Genomic DNA, 21,228 nt, shown 5'->3' with positions numbered 1-21,228 from the left:
GAATGTAAATATCCTGATGGAACTGTCTGTCTGTTTGGCTGTTGCAAGTTAACATACAGTAGTTTTATCTGAGCTGCTTTCACAAAAACAACCTCCTGCCACACGAGGCATTCGAATGTGTAACGTACATTTACTGTCAAACCAACAATATGGACTAAAAGAGGCTCAGATTCACACCAAGCTGGGAAAGTTGTGTGTTGATCACAGAAATGTTCATTTAGAAAATTGACCTTGAGATTCAGCAAAATCTGAACATTCTTTGTGATGAGAAGAATTTAGGATCTGGAAATTTAGACGTAAAGAAAGATTTATTTTTTAGAATCCCATGTTTGTGTGTGTATTGTTAAAGGGGACATAGCATGCCCATTTTACCACAAGTTGATATGGTTCCTTGGGGTCTTAATGAAATGTCTGTAACATACTTTGGTCAAAATACCACAAGGATCATTTCAAACAGCTCCTTTTTACCCTGTATAAAACAGCCCTCCACAGAGTGACCTGTTTTGAGTGCCTGTTCCTTTAAATGCAAATGAGCCAGCTCCCCCCTCCCCTCATGATTTTAAACGATATAAATTACATATTTTATATGATATAAATTATCAAATATGCATCCCATACTTTGTATTCCCCTTCTGTTGTCCTGGAGTTTTAATTTTCCCAATCACATAATTAAATGTCCCCCTCTGCCCCCCCACTACAAGCACACAAGCAGACAGACAGAGAGAAAGAGAGGGGTGGGGTGGGGGGGCTATGAAGACCATCATTTACCCCCGAACCCCGACATTCAACGGGTACAACAACAAGTGGAGAAAGCAGAATCGCGGGCTGACCTTATATATACAGTCTATGGGGCTGACCAGCGGAGAAATGCTCGTCCCGTGTGAACAGCCAGGCGGCTGAGCGCTGGAGAACGGCGCTGCGCTGCCTCGCAGCTGCGCTTCCGCGTCCGGTGTACCCCGGCGTAACTACTGTACCCCAGCGTAACTACTGTACCCCGGCGTACAGTAGCGCTGGACACTGCGGAAGTCTTCCACACTGCTGGCTGTGTGGCGTTGACACAAATTCCAGCTCACGCATGGGAGAGCGAGCGGTCGCGCCCGAGCAACTGCTGCAGCCTCCCAACGATCCAGACAAATGAGTGAATCGCTGGCTGACCAGCGGAGAAATGCTCGTCCCGTGTGAACAGCCAGGCGGCTGCGTGCTTGGGAACGGCGCTGCGCTGCCTCGCAGCCTCGCTGCCTCCGGTGTAAACACGGCGTAATGAGTGTGGGGGGACGGGGGGGGGATGAGGTGGGGGGTGGGCCAAGGCCATGTAGGGAGACTTCCAGTGCCTTGTTACGACACAAAACCCAGGAAGCTCAATCGAGTCGCTCAAGCATGACGTTTCTGACTTAGAGGAACCATAACAAAACGCGCAAGTGTTTTTCCCCCAGAGTTTTTGGGTTGGTAGACATGAGCCAGATACCCACATTAACCTGTAGAAGCACTAACAAAGTGGAATTTGCATGCTATGTCCCCTTTAAGTAAGGGATTCATTTTTGCAACTGTTGGGACCTGGTATTGGTGAACTACAGTTCGGCCTACATGTTTAGTCAAAGTCTGACCACATGTTTCTTTGTTCTGGAGACAAACCAGAGTCTCCAGACCTCAGTCTCCCAGGCTGCTTCAACTTCACACCGAGGTGTTAAAACCCTCAACACAACTTTCAACCACTATTGGTCACTCTGGGCCCCATGACCCATGAGGTCACCAGGCCAATATAAGCCAAGTTCCCCGTCTCTTCTGTCTCTTTCGACTCATCTCTTCTACTCAACTCTCCAAGAGGAGCTCACCTCTCTTTCTGCTCAACTTCCATGGAGGAGAGGTGCAGCTCTCCAGCTCACCCAGCCAGGGAAACCTCCTCCCTACCCAAGCTCTACCAACCTTCAAGCAGGCCTGCCTGGAGCAGACTGCTGAAACCTTTCAAAGGCAGCGACGCGAGAGCCTGCTTAAGAACTTCAGCACAAGAGCTGCATCGCACAGCAGAACCACAACAACAGGAGCCACAAACCAGCAAGACGACTTCACTGGACTTCAAACAGCACATCAACCTTTTTCCCTTTTCATGGACGGGTAACACAACTGGGCTTAATAATTATACTAGGCTAAGCAAAGACTGTTTATTCGATTCCGTGTGATGTTTATAAGTTTGATTTGTGTTGTTGTGATATTTTGGTTATAAGTTATTCGAAAGTTAAGGTTAGTTATGTTATGCTCTTCAGTCTTTCTCTGCATGCAACGAGCTACTTTCTCTAACCTGGCACCAACACACACACACACACGCCTACTCACATACACATCTTTATATAGTAAGTACACCTTTAGTAATTTGTGTTTTTATACTTTATTATCTTCATAAATGTTTTTCTGTAACAAATGTTTTCATTAATGTTGCATAAATGTGAATTTTGCCAACCTCTACACTGTCAAGAACTCTATATCCTTCAACTTTGCTAACTACCTATGTGATAATTTTGTTTATAGTTATTAATTGAATTATTAATCAGAGTTCCAAATTTGTAGTTAGTTCTTTCATGAGACTTAATCAATACATTGTCTGTCTTTTCCCTTCTTTTGAAGGGTGGTGCCCTGAGGTAACTTTAATCAATTAAAGTCATTATTTAATATTAATATTTTTAATATTATTATTAAATATTTCTTCTGATAACCAAATTTATTGAATGCCCAAAGGCACACCTTTTAATTGTGTCACGCTTAATGTATCATATGCACAACACAACCAATAACATTAGAGACACAATTTACAGATGATTGACATTAACCAGTCAATCGTCATCATATGGTAAAAAATCATGACATCATTATCAAGTGGAATAAAAATATAGATATAGAATATATAGAAATATAGAATCCAAAGTTAGCATCATCTGATTGGGTTATATACAACATGTGTTGTTTGATTCTGTGACAAATTAAAAACTAAAGCGTCATCACATGTTTCCTCTGGAACGTTTGTGGAACGTAGTCAATCTGGTTCTGCAAGATTCCAACACTTGGAACAAGAGAAGCTGTTTCCTCTCGACTTCGTCACAGATTAATTTCTTTACCATTAAAATTAATTTGGTAACTAAATCTTAATGTGATGATTTTTGTTTCTTTTTATACATTGGAAAATATAATGTTACAGCATCGTTAGTGTTTGAGTGTCACAGGGCTGAGATTTATACACACACACACACACACACACACACACACACACACACACAAAACCACAACTCAGTTCAGTTCTGTTGACGATGAAGTTTCGATGAAGAATAAAAGAACCCAACATCTGGTGTGAACTGTTTCACCTCCAGCTCAGTGAGAACATGTGTTTCTCTATGTTGTTATAACCTTCACAATCATTTCTCCTGTTTCCTGCTTCGTCTGATGGAAACCAACATGCTGTACAAAGTACTACGTTCAAACAGAACTGTGATTTCTGAGTAAGATCAGACTTCACGTACCTGCTGTGGTGAGAGTCCACATGTTGAGGATCAACACAACCAGAGACTTGAACCCAGACATCTTTCTTTCACTCTGTGAGAACTGGATGTGGATCAATGGAAGAAGAGACGAGTTAACAGCTGGTTTGACTCATGACACGAGAAGGAGAGACAGTGAAAACATGCAGACAAGCAGGTTTGAGGACATGAGACTGAATCGTTTCTCCGGCAGCTGACGATCAAACTCTTAACTACAATCAGCTACTCAGTGATTGTACAGAGTAAAGGTCAAACTCACTCACAGGTTGTTCCGCTGCAACTCTGTCAAACATTGAAGGCTCAGTGTGTAATATTTAGGTTGAAAGGTTCTATTGGAGAAATTGAATATAAAGTAATTATGTTTTCACGAGTGTGTAATGATTTAAATTGTATGAATTGTTTATGTCTTTACCCTTGAATGGGGTAAAGGGTGAGGTGAGGGGGATTCAGCTGCAACATGACAATTCAACACTAGATATCACTACATTCTACACACTGAACCTTTTCTGACTTCAAGAATAAAAAAAAAGATGTGAAATAAGATGAATCTACCAGTTTCTGGTTTATTAGGTAACTGAGCTGCCATTCTAATTCTATTAATCTGGTTATATTCAATATTTTTATATTATTAGCAACTCCAATGAAAACACCGAAACCAAACATTAGTGTGTCTGAAAGGTATTTACAGTCGATGACGTGTTCCTTCATCGTCACGACAACACACAATGTTTTCTTTACCTTCATTATTATGACTCAGCTTCTTAAAATAGTCCCTGAACTTTCTCACTGCTTCCTCCTTATTGTTTCATTCAAGCTACAGTGACCAGCGGTTGGACAAATGTCCTCGCTCTGTATAAGCGAGGAGGCGACATATTCCTGTCTCGTCATTGTTTACTTTTAAAATCTCTGGAAAACGTCAATTCAAACGTTCAGAACTCAACATTCTCAAACTAAACAGATTCCTCAACTGTTATTTTGTCAAACACGGACCACATAGGAAAAGTTCATTTAATTGATTTCTTGCCTTCTCATTGTTTTCTTGCCTTTGCTCCTACAGTTCCCATGATGCTTTGAGGGGGGGGGGAAACTCTGGATTGGGTGAGTTTTACACTGTGGACTCTGTTTTCAGTCAAGTTCTCATACTCTTAACAAACTGGCACCATTAAGACTGAGCAGAATTAACTGTCAGCTGTTCCAGTTTGCATCGAGCTGATGGACGTTCAGGCAGCTGTCACCGGTTTACTATGAGAATGAAGGAAAACTTTAAAATGTGATGTTTCTCAGTGAAGTTCTGTTCCAACTAACGTTTTCTCTCCCCTGTGATTTCTGAGCCGATGTTAATTTACTCATCAGACGTCAGAGATGATAAGAAACAGAAACTGTCTGAAAATGTGTGTTTTTTTTGTGTTTGTCAGAATCTGTGAATGTGTAAATATCTAAACACAACTTTTCTGAAAATGTCATTTTCACCCCCGGAGGCTTCAGGCTGTTCTGCACTCTGCACGAGGGTTTGGTTGCAGATAGTTGGTTGTGGTTTAAAAAACTCTTTCAGCAGATTAATGTGCAACATGAATTTACAATAAAATCTAACTCTGAGGGACTTTAACCTTGTGTAGTTAATATGTGTAGAAAGAACAACACACTCAGACTTCAGTGATTAGTCTGTTTTAATAACGTCACATTAAATATGACAGAGGTTCAGTTCATGAAGCGCAGAGAGAAAGGTCGACTGAGTCTGCTGTAGATTTCACGTCAGGGTTCGGAGGGTTTCTCTCAGTCTCCTTTGTTCAAATATCAGTAATTTACAGTCACATTCATCTTCTCGGCTCCAGGATCCAGAGGGAGTTTGGCCTCTGGGAGTTTTTACTGGACAGTGAAGGCGACAGCAGCAGAAAACAGGAGGTCAGTCTTTAATGTTTCAGCCCTTTTGAAGTGGAAAAGTCCTTCACTGCCTCCTCAAGGGAAAGATTTCACCACACGCCTGAGGAAGAATCTGTGTCTCCAGCTGCTGACGCTCTGAACGAAGCTGGATCAGGAATCTAACTGATCCATGGACCAGCTCACTGGGTTGAAGTAAACCTGGGTGAAGGTTTGGTGTCAAGTTGGACTTTAGGTCCGTGTCTCCATTGCCCCCTGGTGGCCGGCTGTAGTATGGGTCATTTGGTTATTTCATGAGACGTAATGATTAACTGCTGAGACTGACTCTGATTGGTCGAGTGCCTGAAGCGAGCAGGACCTCGATACGGCGGCTGCAGCACAGACTCTGTTCCAAACGACCTGGTACCTGAGATAATGTGGCTTCATTTCTGGACAGTGGGAGGAAGTGGAGACGCTTTTATTCACAGTCTATTATTTGATCCTGTCGGCCGCGTTCACATGGACAACCTGATGCGTCATGAGCGCGATTGTCTGTATGGATTTGATTCGTGGTCACGTCGTACAGTTGATGTCCGGCGCGTTCCCTCGTCACTAACAAGGTTTACAGTCGCCTCTCATGTTTGGTCAAGTTTGCGAGTTTCCAACTGGTTCCACCTTTTGTGTGAACTTTCTCGACGACAGTGCTCCCTTCTTCTTCTTACCACCCGTCACCTGCTTTGACATCACTAATCGGGCCGTGAGCGACAAACTCGTCCTCTGAGATTCCTCCCGTCTCTGGAGTGTCTGAATTCGACCCCCCCCCCCCCCCCCCCCACGGCGTCTGTTCAGAAAACCACCTCCTCAGTGGCTCCTCCCCCTGCGTCTCTCACAGGTTCAACAGTCAGAGCGTTGGTTTTGGGCCAGAAGGTGTCGGAGTGCTTGTCTTAGTTTCGCGCTGGATAATCACATCCACATGTTTTGCATGAGTGAGTGACAGTTACTGTTGTATCATAACTTTGACAGCAGTGCAGTCATTGTGTCTCCACAAAATAACACAAACACAACAGGCCCAAAATGTCCAATGTCTTCAGGACATCATCTCTCAGACACTTTCTGTCCCTTGTCTCTGCTGTGAACCTCCCATCATCAATTATTTCCCAGCATGCTGCTGTTCCCAGAGGCCTGCTACAGTCTCCCCCTTGTGGTTGTTCTGAGGTGGTGTCGAGAACGTACAACAAGAATCTTCATCTACGTTTGTATAAAACGTCCTCGGGTCAGTTTTCTATTAAATATGGTAAAATGTTTATGAAACAGTTTCCTCAGAGACTTAAAGATGCTCTGCTCTTCATCGACTCTTCTTCATACTGTAAATGTGACATTCACTTTTCTTCTGGTTGTTTCCATTATGTCAAACTGGTGATTTTGTTCTTCTACCTGCACCAAGGACGAGATGTTTCCACCTGTTTGTTTGCAAGAGGAAAGAAAAGCAGAGTCATGATTCCAGTGAAGTCGGTGGAAGGATGTTTATTGAGCATTAAAGCAGAGACAAGTAGAAACAGGACTTTCTCTCTGAGATGTTTTTCTTCTCGTTACATCTGGTTTGTCACAGAGGAAATGATCCATGTGTTTGACTCATAGACTGAATATAAAGGCTTTGACTGGGATGTGCTGCTGTTATACTACAGCGCCACCTGTGGGTCAAAAGTAGAAAAGCAACCACCGCTCTGCACCTGATGCAGAAATGAAAACGTCCCATTTTTAAGTCCAGAGTTTTGATCTTTTGTGTCAAAGACAAAAGTCCGATTTTAAACTCAAAGTGATTTGATTGTGTTGAACTTTGTGTTGAACTAAATCAATTTGTGACGTGAATCCAGGAACTTTCAGCTCATAAACAAACAGAATGTGGTTCTACACACATGGAGACAGACTGAGGGACAAAGGTGGGACAGAATAAAGGAAACTTAAACACATATATGTGACTCTTTATAGAGGGGTTATATATTCTGCTTGTGTTGTCATTTCAATAAACACATTCTTCATGTGAATAAACACAATTGGTGTGGAGGGCCATCTAGTGGTGAAGTTACATATTACAACAACCTCCTCTGATTCCTGTGGAGCTCTGTCCTCCACTCTGCCTCCCAGCAACAAGGGCCCAGTCAGAGCCGCTCTACACACAAGCTGCTGCTGCTTCAGCCTCTGGATCCTCAGGACACAGCTCAGCCTCCGTCCACACACACTGTCCTCTTCACACTCAGATCCACAAAGATCACCACTCCCATCTGTTGAGAGAAGAAGACATCAGTGTTCCAGAGACTCACTTCATCAGCTGTGAGTCAGTGATGCAGCACATCCAGTAGAAAGAGCAGCAGGGACTTCAGTCCTGTTCAGAGGTGGAAGCAGCTTCCTCTCTGCTTCATGTTCACGTGTTGGAATGAACACGCTAAGAGCTAAGTGTGTTTCCTCTGCATGTCAAAGTGCAGAGTGGACACCTGAGAGGTGGATTTACTGCTGTTACAGGTGAAGACATGTTTCACTGTGTGTTGATGAACATCTGCTTCTGACAAACTGGGACCAGATGAGACAGATGGACCTCAGCAGAGGTTCTGCTCTGTATAAAGAGCTCCTGGTTACCATGGTGATGAGGAGAGGCTTCAGTCCCACTGATCTCGGAGCTGTGACAAAGATCCATCTGATCAGTTCTTCACTGATGAAGTGAGAGAACAAACTGTCTCAGATCAGATGAAGACGACACCGTCTCTGTTCCTCGTGTGAGGCTGTCAGCTGTGGTCCAGCTTCATTTCCTGTTCACATGAAAACAACAACAACTGTCGTCTTCACGTCAACTCAATCAATGATCCCAAGCAGCTTGTGGCTCGTCTGATTGGCCGACTGTTGTCTCTCTGTGTTTCTGTCCAATCCTGACGTCTGTCCTCATTGTCCTCTCACAGCTTCACTGAGGAAACACTGAGGCCTGAACTACGAAGACACTTCAACATGTCCAGGAGATCTTTCTGAGATCCAGCTCAACTGGACCTGACAGACACAGTCAGGCTAAGTGGTCACATGACGCTGGTTATCAACTCGTTAAGTTAACTCAGGTTTTCCTCATCGAGATCTGAGCGTGCACATAAAAGGGGCGGGGTCTACTGTGTGTGACCAATCACAGCCATGGACAGTTTGACTGACAGCAGGCCTCATTTCACAACCAGGATCAAACTGTTCTATAATAAAAATCAGAGGAGAACAAACACATGATCCAGAATAAAATAAACTCAGTCACAGCTGCTAAATGCAGGAAGAACAGCTGGTGAAACATCTGGGATCGTGTCAATGTGTCAGTTACAGCGCCCCCTGGTGGCATTTGGTAAAAATATATACGTGACCACGACATAATAACGTGTGAACGAGATAAAATAACTCGAGGACACGAGATCTGAATCTGTTGTTTACTAACAAGACGAGTGGAAGACACACACTGTCTCACTGTCTCTGAGGACACACACTGTCTCACTGTCTCTGAGGACACACACTGTCTCACTGACTGAGGACACACACTGTCTCACTGTCTCTGAGGACACACACTGTCTCACTGTCTCTGAGGACACACACTGTCTCACTGTCTCTGAGGACACACACTGTCTCTGAGGACACACACAGTCTCACTGACTCTGAGGACACACACTGTCTCACTGACTGAGGACACACACTGTCTCTGAGGACACACACTGTCTCACTGTCCTCTGAGGACACACACTGTCTCACTGTCTGAGGACACACACTGTCTCACTGACTGAGGACACACACTGTCTCTGAGGACACACACTGACTGTCTCTGAGGACACACACTGTCTCACTGTCTCTGAGGACACACACTGTCTCAGAGGACACACACTGACTCACTGACTCTGAGGACACACACTGTCTCACTGTCTCTGAGGACACACACTGTCTCACTGTCTCTGAGGACACACACTGTCTCACTGTCTCTGAGGACACAATGTCTCACTGACTCTGAGGACACACACTGTCTCACTGACTCTGAGGACACACACTGTCTCTGAGGTCCGCGGTCCGAGTCCGGACCCAGAAGCCGTCCCGTACGGACCCGGACCTACAGCCAAATCAGAAGGTTATGATTTAAAACCTGACGGGGCGCTTCTATTTGTAACCGGCGCAGCTTTTGTAGTCTTTACGGTAGTGGTTTAGCGGATGAGGAAACGCACAGACCAATTGCATGCGAGTTAAGCCATCCCACGTGATACCACTCAGCCAATCAGGTCTGTGCATTCCAGGAGGTAAACATTGCGACTCTACAGTGCAAACAGATGAGAGAGTTAGAGGCAACTTACACATGAGAAGACGGGAGAAAGAAAAAGACAGATAGAGATACAGGTAGAGAAAACAAAGGGAGAGATACAGAGGAGTGAGACGAGAAAGGGAGAGAAACAGAGGAGTGAGACGGAGAAAGGGAAGAAACAGGAGTGAGACGGAGAAAGGGAGAGAAACAGGAGTGAGACGGAGAAAGGGAGAAACAGGAGTGAGACGGAGAAAGGGAGAAACAGGAGTGAGACGGAGAAAGGGAGAGAAACAGGAGTGAGACGGAGAAAGGGAGAAACAGGAGTGAGACGGAGAAAGGGAGAAACAGGAGTGAGACGGAGAAAGGGAGAAAAACAGGAGTGAGACGGAGAAAGGGAGAGAAACAGAGGAAGAAAGTGATTCTAAAACTGTTCAATTGTTAAGATGTGTTGAGATTTATTATCTGTAAAATTGGTTGAGACTTTTGGGTCAAGATGTGAAACAGAAAAAGGGAAATTCAAGCTTTTGCTCCCTTTATTTAATTTTTCTGAAGTTAAGCCCTTTATTTGAACATGCACAATTTTCACATTTTATTTATTTTCTCTTATTTTGAAATGCAGCCCTACTTTTATGTAGTTAATGAGAGAACATTATACATATCTGCAATCATACATATATGTTCAGTTCTTTGTTACGTGACAATAAATATTGTCAAAAGGTTTTTGAATCGTACTGAATTCATTTGATTTGACAGTCAGGTATTTAGTACATGCAGATGTTGATACAACTACTAGGCTACTTAAATATGTATCACACTAAATAGTTAGACATTATGATCTTCCGGACCTTTGCTTCAAGAAATTTTCTATAACTGGACCTCTTTAAATTTGAGTTGATTACCCCTGGTGTAGAGTCACTGTGGTCAGTGGGCGGAGCTTTGATACGGGTTGATCTCCAACTTAACCTGGAGCAGGTTAGCCGTTCATCAGAAGTTACCATGGTGATTTACCTCGTTAAGAAGTGGACGAGCTTCGTAGGACTGAAAAAACTAAACCTGAAGTTAACCTGATAACCACAAATCCTGCTTGGTAGCACAGACCCTGGATCTGTGATACTGACTGTGTTTAGTAACATACTGATGAAAGCAGCGTGGACTGACTCCAACCATCTACTGACCTCAGAGTCTCCAGTCGACAGGTTGGACTCTGCTGTAGATCAAGCAGCTCCTTCACTCCTGAGTCCTGCAGGTCGTTGTCACTCAGATCCAGTTTTCAGATGAGAGGGGTTTGACCTCAGAGCTGAAGCCAGAGAAGAACAGCTGATCTCTGACAGTCTGCAGTCCCACAACCTGAATAAAGAATAAAACTTAATTGTAAATTAAACTGAGTTCATGTGTGAAAATAACAGACACATATTCATGTCAGCACAGACTCATAACATGGAAGATAAATATGAAATCAGACATGTTGGACTAAAAACGAGTCCTGATTCAGTACAAATAGATTATTTGGACCCGGTCTCTGTCCTGCAGATCAGTTTAGGAAATCCAGAACTAAACTCAGTGTTTTAACAAGTAGCTGAATATTTAAAATGTCACAGATTAATTAATGAATGGATTCAAGTTATGTATGAAGAGGAATTATGTTAAATTAGAATTAATGAGATAAATTGTGTATAAATGGTGTTTTATAGATATGAGATCTACAAACGTCAGTCAGTGAACTGACCTCAGAGTCTCCAGTCGACAGGTTGGACTCTGTAGAAAACCACACAGCTCCTTCACTCCTGAGTCCTGCAGGTTGTTTAGACTCAGATCCAGTTCTCTCAGATGAGAGGGGTTTGACCTCAGAGCTGAAGCCAGAGAAGAACAGCTGATCTCTGACAGACTGCAGCCCCTCAACCTGAATAAAGAATAAAACTTAACTGTAAATTAAACTGAGTTCATGTGTGAAAATAAAGGACTTTGACTAAACATCACTGTCTCTGTTTTAGACCTGAAGTCTGAGTCAAGTTGTTCTGGACATTTTCTGGAACTTTTCCTGCAGCCTCCTAATAAAGTTTCTGAGTGAGTCCATGTGAGAATAGAGCAGGTGAATGTCCAGAGGATTCACAGAGAGCGAGTGGACGTGTTGACGAGGTTTCTAACACGTGACGGACGTGAAACTGGAAGAACACAAATATCTCAGGATGAAGAAGAGGAGCCGTACACGTAGAAGACGAAGACGTCAACTTGGAAACACGAGGAGATTCCAGATCTTTTGGTAATGAGGGCCGACGCCGGTGTGGATGAGCTGTAAACAACAACACTGATCTTTCCACAGCAGAGTTTATACGTCATGTCCGGCCTCCTGCTGCTCCACACGTTCTTCATATGTGAAAGTCAAAGTCCAGAAAATGTCCAGACACTATTTTACAGAGTTCATGACTGAAAACAGCTTGAAAGTCCTCGTGTCCTCGGGGTTCAGTTGTTGTAATATGTAACTTCACCACTAGATGTCTCTAAATATCTTGCTGGACATGTTCAGGAGTCGTACACGTGAACAAGTGGACTACGTTCACATGTACGACACCTGGAGACGTCACTAACTCCTTCACAGTGAACCTGTAACTTAACATAACTTAACGTAACCATGGTTATCATGGAGATATGTGTTTTGGCTCCGCCCCTCGTCTGAATGTTCCCACATGTTCCTGTTGCTGTGAACGAGTCGGACCCGGACAATCTCCTGCTGCTGCTTCAGCTCCAGAGAATGTCCGACCCACTTGTCAGAACATGTGCCACAGTTGATGTGTGAAAGGGGCGAAGCAGGTTCTATGATCATGTTTCCTTGAAGTGGTGATGATCTGAGCAGCAAGTTGGACCAGTTGAAAGTGGTGCAGGGAGCCTGAGGAACACGTGTGTTACAGGGCGGGACAGAGATCTAGTGGTGAAAAGATAAAGGCATGGACGACCCCGTGTAAGTCCCTGAAACCAGAGGAAGGGTTTCATGTTGGAAATGAACCCAAAGTGGAAGAAACAGGGCTGAAGAACTTGGTCCTAAAAATAAAAGGAATCAAATATAATCAACTTGAGTCTGGACACTGAGCCCAGTCCCAGAACACCAACGCAGCACGCTGTCATGTGGTCAGTCCGCAGGACCAACCGGGACAAGTCCTGGTTAGCTTCCACAGAAACATTACTGTGGAGGTGAGGGGGCTGGGAGAGCACCCTCACCTGCTATAGAGGATCAATCAGCGCAGTGAGAGCTGTTAGCTGATTGGTCCTCATGCTTAAAAGGCAGCGTCGGCGCTGCCTCAGGACTCAGAACTCAGGAAGGAACTCAGAGAGACTGAGGCTCCAGAGACTCCCGGACACTGAGTGGAGGACTGGGCTGCAAAGCCAGTCCGCTTTAAGTTGGCACTTTGAATTTATGTTTATTTGTGAATAAAGATGTTTAAGAGCAACACTTCCGTCTCTGGCTGTGTGTGGGAGAGCCCCGTGGCAAGGACGATTGCCACAATTACATGTACACATTGTCCAGCATTGGATTGTTTCTCTTTCAGATAAAACTTCAGTCACATTGAGCCGGACTCGGTCCTCAGCTCATTCTACAAACATCTCTCAGCTCAGTATCAGTGTTCACTGTTAGGAACACATGTTCTGCACTTTGACCTTCAAGCTCCAGTGTGGAAGATTCAGGTGAAAGGATCCATTGTTAGAAACTGAAGAGAAAGAATCCTAGGATGTTTTCACTAGTTTCATCTGAATTGTACCAGTTGTTGTTTTCTTTACTTTAGAATGAGACATTTATATTTAAATACTTTATATTTACAGACTTTAGAATTAAATACTTTATATTTAAATATAGACATTATATTTAGACTGAACCTTTAACATTAAAACATGATGTCTGACCTCAGAGTCTCCAGTTGACAGGTTGGACTCTGTAGAAAACCACACAGCTCCTTCACTTCCTGAGTCCTGCAGGTTGTTGTCTCTCAGATCCAGTCCTCTCAGATGAGAGGGGTTTGACCTCAGAGCTGAAGACAGAGAAGAACAGCTGATCTCTGACAGACTGCAGTTCTTCAACCTGAATAAAGAAATATGAATATTAGAATGTGTCCTCCTGTTGTTGTGGATCGTCATCATGTCAACACAGACTCTCAACATGCTGCTGACCTCAGTCCAGTCTGTGACCTGAAGATAAATATAAGATCAGACATGTTGGACCATTGTTTCATTCATCTCCTTCTTCTCTGTGTGTTGGTCACTGAGCAGGTTTGTGTAATTAAACACTGTTAAGTAGGGATGGCTCCTGACAGTCACTTCCTGTTTGTTTCTATACTTATCAACTGTCCAACGTGTTTCAATCAGAATGTGTCTTATTTTGAAAACCTGATGGAGGACGAGTGCGCGGCCTCAGTCTCACATGTTATTTACTGACAATTTCTTAGTGATCAGGAGCAGGTGAGTGCAGGTGAATGGAGCTGATGAGTGGACGTGACTGACAGGCTGGGTGAGGGACAGATGACTGAGGGGACAGTGAGCAGAGCAGCACTGAGACAATTTAAATAAATAATGACCAATAAGAAAGAAAGTCTGAAAGTGAAGAAGGATTTAAGACCTCAGAGTCTCCAGTCGGACAGTTGTAGACTCTCAGTCCAGAACACAGCAGCTTCACTGCTGAATCCTGCAGGCTCGTTGCAGCTCAGATCAGTTCTGTCAGATCTGAGGGGTCTGACTTCAGAGCTGAGGCCAAGACTTCACACTGAGTCTCTAAGAGTTCACAACCACTGGGTCTGTAATTAAAGAAAATATCTGTTAGAATAAAATCAGAAAACACAACATTCATACAAAACGTGATCATGTGACCCCTCACCCTGGTAAATCCCCTCTTTGCCTCATGAACATGTTAAAAACTTCCTCAAGAGAATCCTTTCAGATTTGTTCAAGCGTTCATTCAGACTGACAGAGGAACTCATTAGATTCAGGTGGTCAAAGGTCAAAGGTTACAGTGACCTCATATTATTGTGAATGCAACATGTCAGGAACCTGGAGGGACGGACACTGCACTGGTTGGTGGTGGCGTACAAACGCAGGGTGGGAACACACACACACACACACACACACACACACTAGGAGGGTCATACTCATATTCATGTATCTTCATGAATCAGATTTTCTTTCACTCTAATATCGATATGGTTTTTGAACGAACTCTCAGAAACTGCTGCTTTAGGATGTGTCTGCTGATGCAGCTGAGATGAAGCTGTTAGAGCAACGTGACAAGAATAAAGTAGTTTACAGCATCTCCATGACAACAGGGTTATTCTTTAGAGCAGAATATTGTAACTCTCAGTACAGAATATACAGTAAACTTACTTTAAAGGTTTCCTCTCTGTAGCCTCTGATTGTGGATGATCCATTTCGTGTTTGTTCTTTTTTCTCTGAGTTCAAAAGAATAATCATTAGAAGAAACAACACATAATAAATAAATAGCAGAATTATTGTAAGTATTAATATTTACCTTTAGTCTTCTAAAGTAGAAGAATCCTGCTCCAGCTCCTAATGCTGCACACACAACGAGTACTCCGACCACAATTCCTGCAACTGAACCTGAAAAACCTGTAATTCAGAGAGTAGAACTGTAGCATCAACAAAGTGCAGTGATGTGTCTTCAGTGTAAAGTGTAGTGTGTGTGTGTGTGGCCTCCTCGTTCCTGTATGTTCTCCTGACAACATGTGGACATGATGCTCCTGATGAGCTGGAGGACGGAGCCCTGGGGGATCTGCTCCACCAGGAGGAACCAGGGCTCACTGCACTAGCCTAAGGTCTGACAGTCGCTCTGAGGATTTCATCAATCAGTTCTCGTCTCATGGGATCTTACCTTCCTCTATCGTCACGTAGCTGTTGATGAAATGCGTCTCCTCTTCACTACTGAGTTCACAGGTGAACGTTCCCTGGTGATCTGAAGATAAGTGGTGCAGCGTGAGGCTGCCTGACGCTGACACATCCTCCACCTGCTGCCTCCCACTGCTCTGAGACCCTGGGGGGGCCGTCGACCCCGGTCTGGTCCACAATGATCTGACTGTGGGTTGAACTTCCACACCAGGTGTGTCGGGGGTTTGGTGTTTGGAGCAGTGCAGTGGATTGTTGTTCCACTCGGTGACACATGGACGGGAGCTGAGAAGAAAAGGGATCAATAATATCATCGTTGTCAGAATGTGGTTTCAGGCTCTGATGAGACTTTCTGAACATTTCCTATCATCAGAATGATTCATGTGGAGGAGGGTGTGGCCTTGGAGTGATGAACTGAACTAGAAGGTCACTCAGTGGAGCTGATATCTCCTCCAAGGACCAACAGTCAATTCCAGCTTCACCACATTTCACACACATCAGTCCTCTCAGGGAAAATGTCCAGAAAGGTCCAATGTTAAAGAAAGAAAACTAATGGATCTGTTCAATGTTCCATTTGTTTGTTGGGCTTTAAGCAACATTACACAACAACTACTGGACAGATTTCCATGAAACTTGGCAGGAAGGTGTGTTATGGTCAGGCTCAGAGAAGAACTCATCACATGTTGTGTGGATCCAGGATTTGTTGTTTTTTCACATTACCATTGTGAGAGAGGACGTTTTTCAACATTTTCATCGATTTCCCTGCGAATAACTGATGAAGATGAAGAAACAATCTGACAAATTTAGAGGACTGATATTTATGAGTGTGTGAACTTTGGTGCAGATCTTGGGCCTGGTGAATTTCAAAGTGGTTTCATAAGGAGACTGTTGGGCCTTGTGGAGGTCTGAGCTCTACTGAGGACCTGTGGCCCACGTTCCATCCTCACAACTAGTTTAGTGGAAATCTGTTCAGCAGACAAAGAAACAAACGAAGTAAAGATTGAGAATCAGCATTGATATAAAATGTCAGTTATCTGTAGGAGCAGATATAAATATGCAGCAGTACGGTGAAACAAGCAAAGGTTCAGTTCCATAGAGCAGATTAAACGTACTGGGTTGATACCACACACCGCGCTCCTCCTGCCACTGCGAGTGCTGAGGCTGCAGATCAGAACAGTGTCTCTGTCTGACAGTGTCAGTGTGCTGCTGATCTCATAGAGCTGCTGCTCCGTCTCCTTCACTGAGGTTTGGTTCTGAAGGGTCACGGTGGACGGAGGCCTGGTGGACCAGGTGAGCTGCGGCTCGGGGTAGATCCCCTCTGAGCGGCAGGTGAAGCTGTTCTCCACCTGCTCAATGTCCACGTGACGCACCGGAGCTGCAAGACAACATTTCTCTTTTAGAACTCATTGATCATCTTTGCCTCGTGCACTGTGGAGCTCTTCATTAATTTGACTTATTGTGCTTATTATTTAACATGTCACATATGAGCCAATATGTGGTGCTGCTGACATCAGCTGTGTCTCAATTCAGGGGCTGCATTTGAAGACCGAGCTCCAACGAGTGGATCCGTCCCCGTCCAACCTGTCCCAGGCTTCATTGCACTTTAGTGACTTACCATGTTTCAAAGAGGTAATGGTGCCGGCAAGCAACGAGACGTCCAATGCTTAAGTATCAGCTTCAACTCGACCCAACAGTACAACATGTTAAACAAGGTAACAGCAAGAAGAGACAAATATCATTTCTAGTATTTGTGATCTTTCTTTACCATCTGCTCTCAGGTTGATGAATGTCTCCTTGTTGCCTCCATTGATGGTGCTGGTGTAGCACTCGTATCTGCCCTGGTCCTGGAGCTGCAGCCCCGTCAGCCTGATCGAGGCGTTTCCTCTGGAGATCTGCTCTTTGAACAGCGATGTCCGGCCTCTGAAGCGCTCGCTCTGGAGATCCAACTGGTCTCTGTCTCTGTAGTAGGAGTGGACACGAGTGTTTCCTGCTTCCACCTTCATCCAGTAAATGACTGGGTCTGTACCAGGCTGAAAACTGCAGGGTAAGATGCAGCTCTCCGCTAAAACCCAGGAGACCTCATCATCTGTGAGACCACCGGGTAAAAAAAACAACCAAGTTCAGGATCAACTGTGGTGAATAGAAGCTTCTTTAAAAGTGCAATTAGAGCATTTGCTCTCAGACGGATTGTGAATGTAAATATCCTGATGGAACTGTCTGTCTGTTTGGCTGTTGACAGTTAACATGCAGTAGTTTTATCTGAGCTGCTTTCACAAGAACAACCTCCTGCCACACGAGGCATTCGAATGTGTAACGTACATTTACTGTCAAACCAACAATATGGACTAAAAGAGGCTCAGATTCACACCAAGCTGGAAAAGTTGTGTGTTGATCACAGAAATGTTCATTTAGAAAATTGACCTTGAGATTCAGAAAAATCTGAACATTCTTGTGATGAGAAGAATTTAGGATCTGGAAATTTAGACGTAAAGAAAGATTTATTTTTTTAGAATCCTGTGTGTGTGTGTGTGTACAAAATAACACACACACACTCACACACTCACACACACACACACACACACACACACACACACACACACACACACACACACCTCTGTATAAACCTCTGGTATAAACGCAGCTCAGCTGCAGAACCAGTTGATCTTCACCCAGTGTGAATGTAAGCTAATTTATTTAGTTGACTTATTGTGAAGGTTTGGTCAATGAACTTGTGTTTCCTGTCATCATAAGCAGCGTGTCTGTATGGGACCTTTATTGTGAAGGGTCACCAGCGGAAGTGGTGGTGGTTTTGATTGAGCTTTGACTTGATGTGGAACATAAACAACATGTCTCCTGGTTCAAGTCCACATTGTTCAGTTCTTATTTTACTGTGAAGTCTCAGTAAAGGAGAATCAAACCCTCGGCTCCATGAACATCAGACAAGTGAGAAACAGCCAGTGACTCGGTGGAATAACGTGTTTGTTGCTGATGGACTCACACTGGCCACTCTACGACACATGTTTCTACTGGTTTCCACCACACAGACACTACAACCAGTGCCGGCGCGTCCACACAGGAGAACAAGGCAATTTCCTCAGGCAGCTCTTTGGCGAGGGCGATGAAATGTATGATCACCAGCTGTCAAGAGCCAGAGGTCGATTCAATTTAACTTTATTTAACTTCACTTCAGACTCGTAGGTCAGAGATTGACTCTTTGAGAAAATAAAATCCATTGAGAGGAAAACTGCAGCGACGGAAATGATCTGACTGCGAATCTAAAAAGAGGCGACTATTAAAGGAGCAGGTATTCAAACCTGGATCCCAGAGGTGTTGTGATTAGTGAACTGAAGAGTCGGTTTACAAGTGATGAACGTGATATTCTAGTCATCATCTCCATAGTCAAGTAACTTCCTGACTCTTCCTTCCTGTGTGGGCTCATTGTGGTTGTTGTGTGGATGTGTGTGTTGTGTTGTCTATACCAACCAGCTCTGCTCCCAGTAAAACTACATGCACCACCATTATATAGACTGCACTTTAACACTTTAACTCTTAACAATATTCACTGTGCTAAATACATATTCTCACACTGCACATAGTCTTTACACTTTATGTATTAGTTTAATTACAATTATAGTTTCAACAGAATAACAGAATAATTAAACTAGCATTTGAATTGGATTTGTGTGGTTTGAATAAACATTTAAACTTTATTTTTGTTCTGCATATATTATTATTATAATGCTAACACACTTGAAAGTCGCCGTTTATAAGCAGCATATAAACAATTAAAATATGATTGTAAGCAGATTTTCAGTGTTTTCGTGTAGATTCCTTCACTTTTATCTAAATTATAACTGGTGACAAACACTGTAGAATAAAGTGCTGTTAAAATTCTCATTGAATGTTTATATAATGTTTTTCGGTTTGTCACTGTGTTCCATGGTTTATCTAATGCCTTGGAAATTCTTTTGTACCCTTCTCCTGACTGATACCTTTCAACCATGAGATCCCTCTGATGCTTTGGAAGCTCTCTGCGGACCAGAGCTTTTGCTGTAAGATGCAACTCAGAAAACTTCAGGAAAATCCTCCGAGAACAGCTGAACTTTATTTGGGATTAATCAGAGTCACTGAAAATGATGGCAGGTGTGTACTGATTACTATTTAACATGAGTTTGAATGTGATTGGTTGATTCTGAACACAGCCACACCCCCAGTTATAAGAGGGTGTGCACACTTATGCAACCACATTATTTTTATTTTTTATTTTTCCCCCTAAAAGATTTCAGTTTGTTTTCAATTGAATTGTTCACGTTATCGGTCACATTAAAGGTGGAAACAGTTCTGACAGGATTTATCTTGGTCTCATTTTTTTACATCACAAAAACCTGTCATTTTAACAGAGTGTGTAGACTTGTTATATCCACTGTTCAGTCTATGGTCTACACAGAAACACTGGTGGGCTTTTATTTTGATATGTGCAAAGGCAGCAATGCAATCATTTATGTTTATCACATTAATTTAAAAGATAAACGTTGAAAACTGTGTTGAAAGTTAATTTTCTCTGTATATTCTGCTGTGAACCAGGTGGAGAAACTCAGAGAAACTCAGAGAAACTCAGAGAAACTCAGAGACCTGAACTGCTCAACAAACTGGTTTGTTAACATGGGCGCGGATCGGCTGGCTTTTCATTTCCGCGTCCATGTGTGGTGACATCATTATCAAATCACAGAGATGATATTTATTCACACACACACACAAACACATCATTTATCAAATGGAATAAAAATATAGATATAGAATATATAGAAATATAGAATCCAAAGTTAGCATCATCTGATTGGGTTATATACAACATGTGTTGTTTGATTCTGTGACAAATTCAAAACTTCAGCATCATCACATGTTTCCTCTGGAACGTTTGTGGAACGTAGTCAATCTGGTTCTGCAAGAGAAGCTGTTTCCTCTCGACTTCATCACAGATTAATGTTTTTACCATTAAAATGAATTTGGTAACTAAATCTTAATGTGATGATTTTTGTTTCTCTTAATACATTGGAAAATATAATGTTACAGCATCGTTAGTGTTTGAGTGTCACAGGGCTGAGATTCACACACACACACACACACGAACGCACACACACACACACACACACACACACAAAACCACAACTCAGTTCAGTTTTGTTGATGCTCAAGTTTCGATGAAGAATAAAAGAACCCAACATCTGGTGTGAACTGTTTCACCTCCAGCTCAGTGAGAACACGTGTTTCTCTATGTTGTTATAAACCTTCACAATCATTTCTCCTGTTTCCTGCTTCGTCTGATGGAAACCAACATGCCTGTACAAAGTACTACGTTCAAACAGAACCTGTGATTTCTGAGTAAGATCAGACTTCACGTACCTGCTGTGGTGAGAGTCCACATGTTGAGGATCCACACAACCAGAGACTTGAACCCAGACATCTTTCTGTCATTCTGTGAGAACTGGATGTGGATCAATGGAAGGAGAGACGAGTTAACAGCTGGTTTGACTCATGACACCGAGTCAGAGCAGCGGAGGTTCAGACTCTGCAGCTACGATCTCTGCAGAGTTCAGACTGAAGACTCACAGACTCTGAGTCCCATTGTGAACATTGTGTGATGGAAACTGAAAGTGACTCTGTACAGTT

General features: G+C 43.3%; 2 long non-coding RNA genes across 2 annotated transcripts; both read right to left on the bottom strand.

Annotated features, from left to right (window-relative positions):
• Positions 1–15,074: 15,074 nt before the first annotated feature.
• On the bottom strand, positions 15,075–15,739 carry LOC117753596. Its single transcript, XR_004612269.1, has 3 exons — positions 15,548–15,739; positions 15,188–15,270; positions 15,075–15,098 (listed from the first exon to the last, which is right to left on the bottom strand). It is a non-coding gene; the product is annotated as an uncharacterized LOC117753596 (long non-coding RNA).
• A 1,055-nt stretch (positions 15,740–16,794) lies between these two features.
• Positions 16,795–17,342, bottom strand: LOC117753597. Its single transcript, XR_004612270.1, has 3 exons — positions 17,324–17,342; positions 17,040–17,139; positions 16,795–16,933 (listed from the first exon to the last, which is right to left on the bottom strand). It is a non-coding gene; the product is annotated as an uncharacterized LOC117753597 (long non-coding RNA).
• Between the last annotated feature and the right edge of the window lie 3,886 nt (positions 17,343–21,228).

This window comes from Hippoglossus hippoglossus, chromosome 20 (genome assembly GCF_009819705.1).
Source record: "Hippoglossus hippoglossus isolate fHipHip1 chromosome 20, fHipHip1.pri, whole genome shotgun sequence".
NCBI lineage: Eukaryota > Metazoa > Chordata > Actinopteri > Pleuronectiformes > Pleuronectidae > Hippoglossus > Hippoglossus hippoglossus.
Note: the sequence above shows the minus strand (reverse complement) of the source record. Positions and strands in the feature narration are given on the sequence as shown.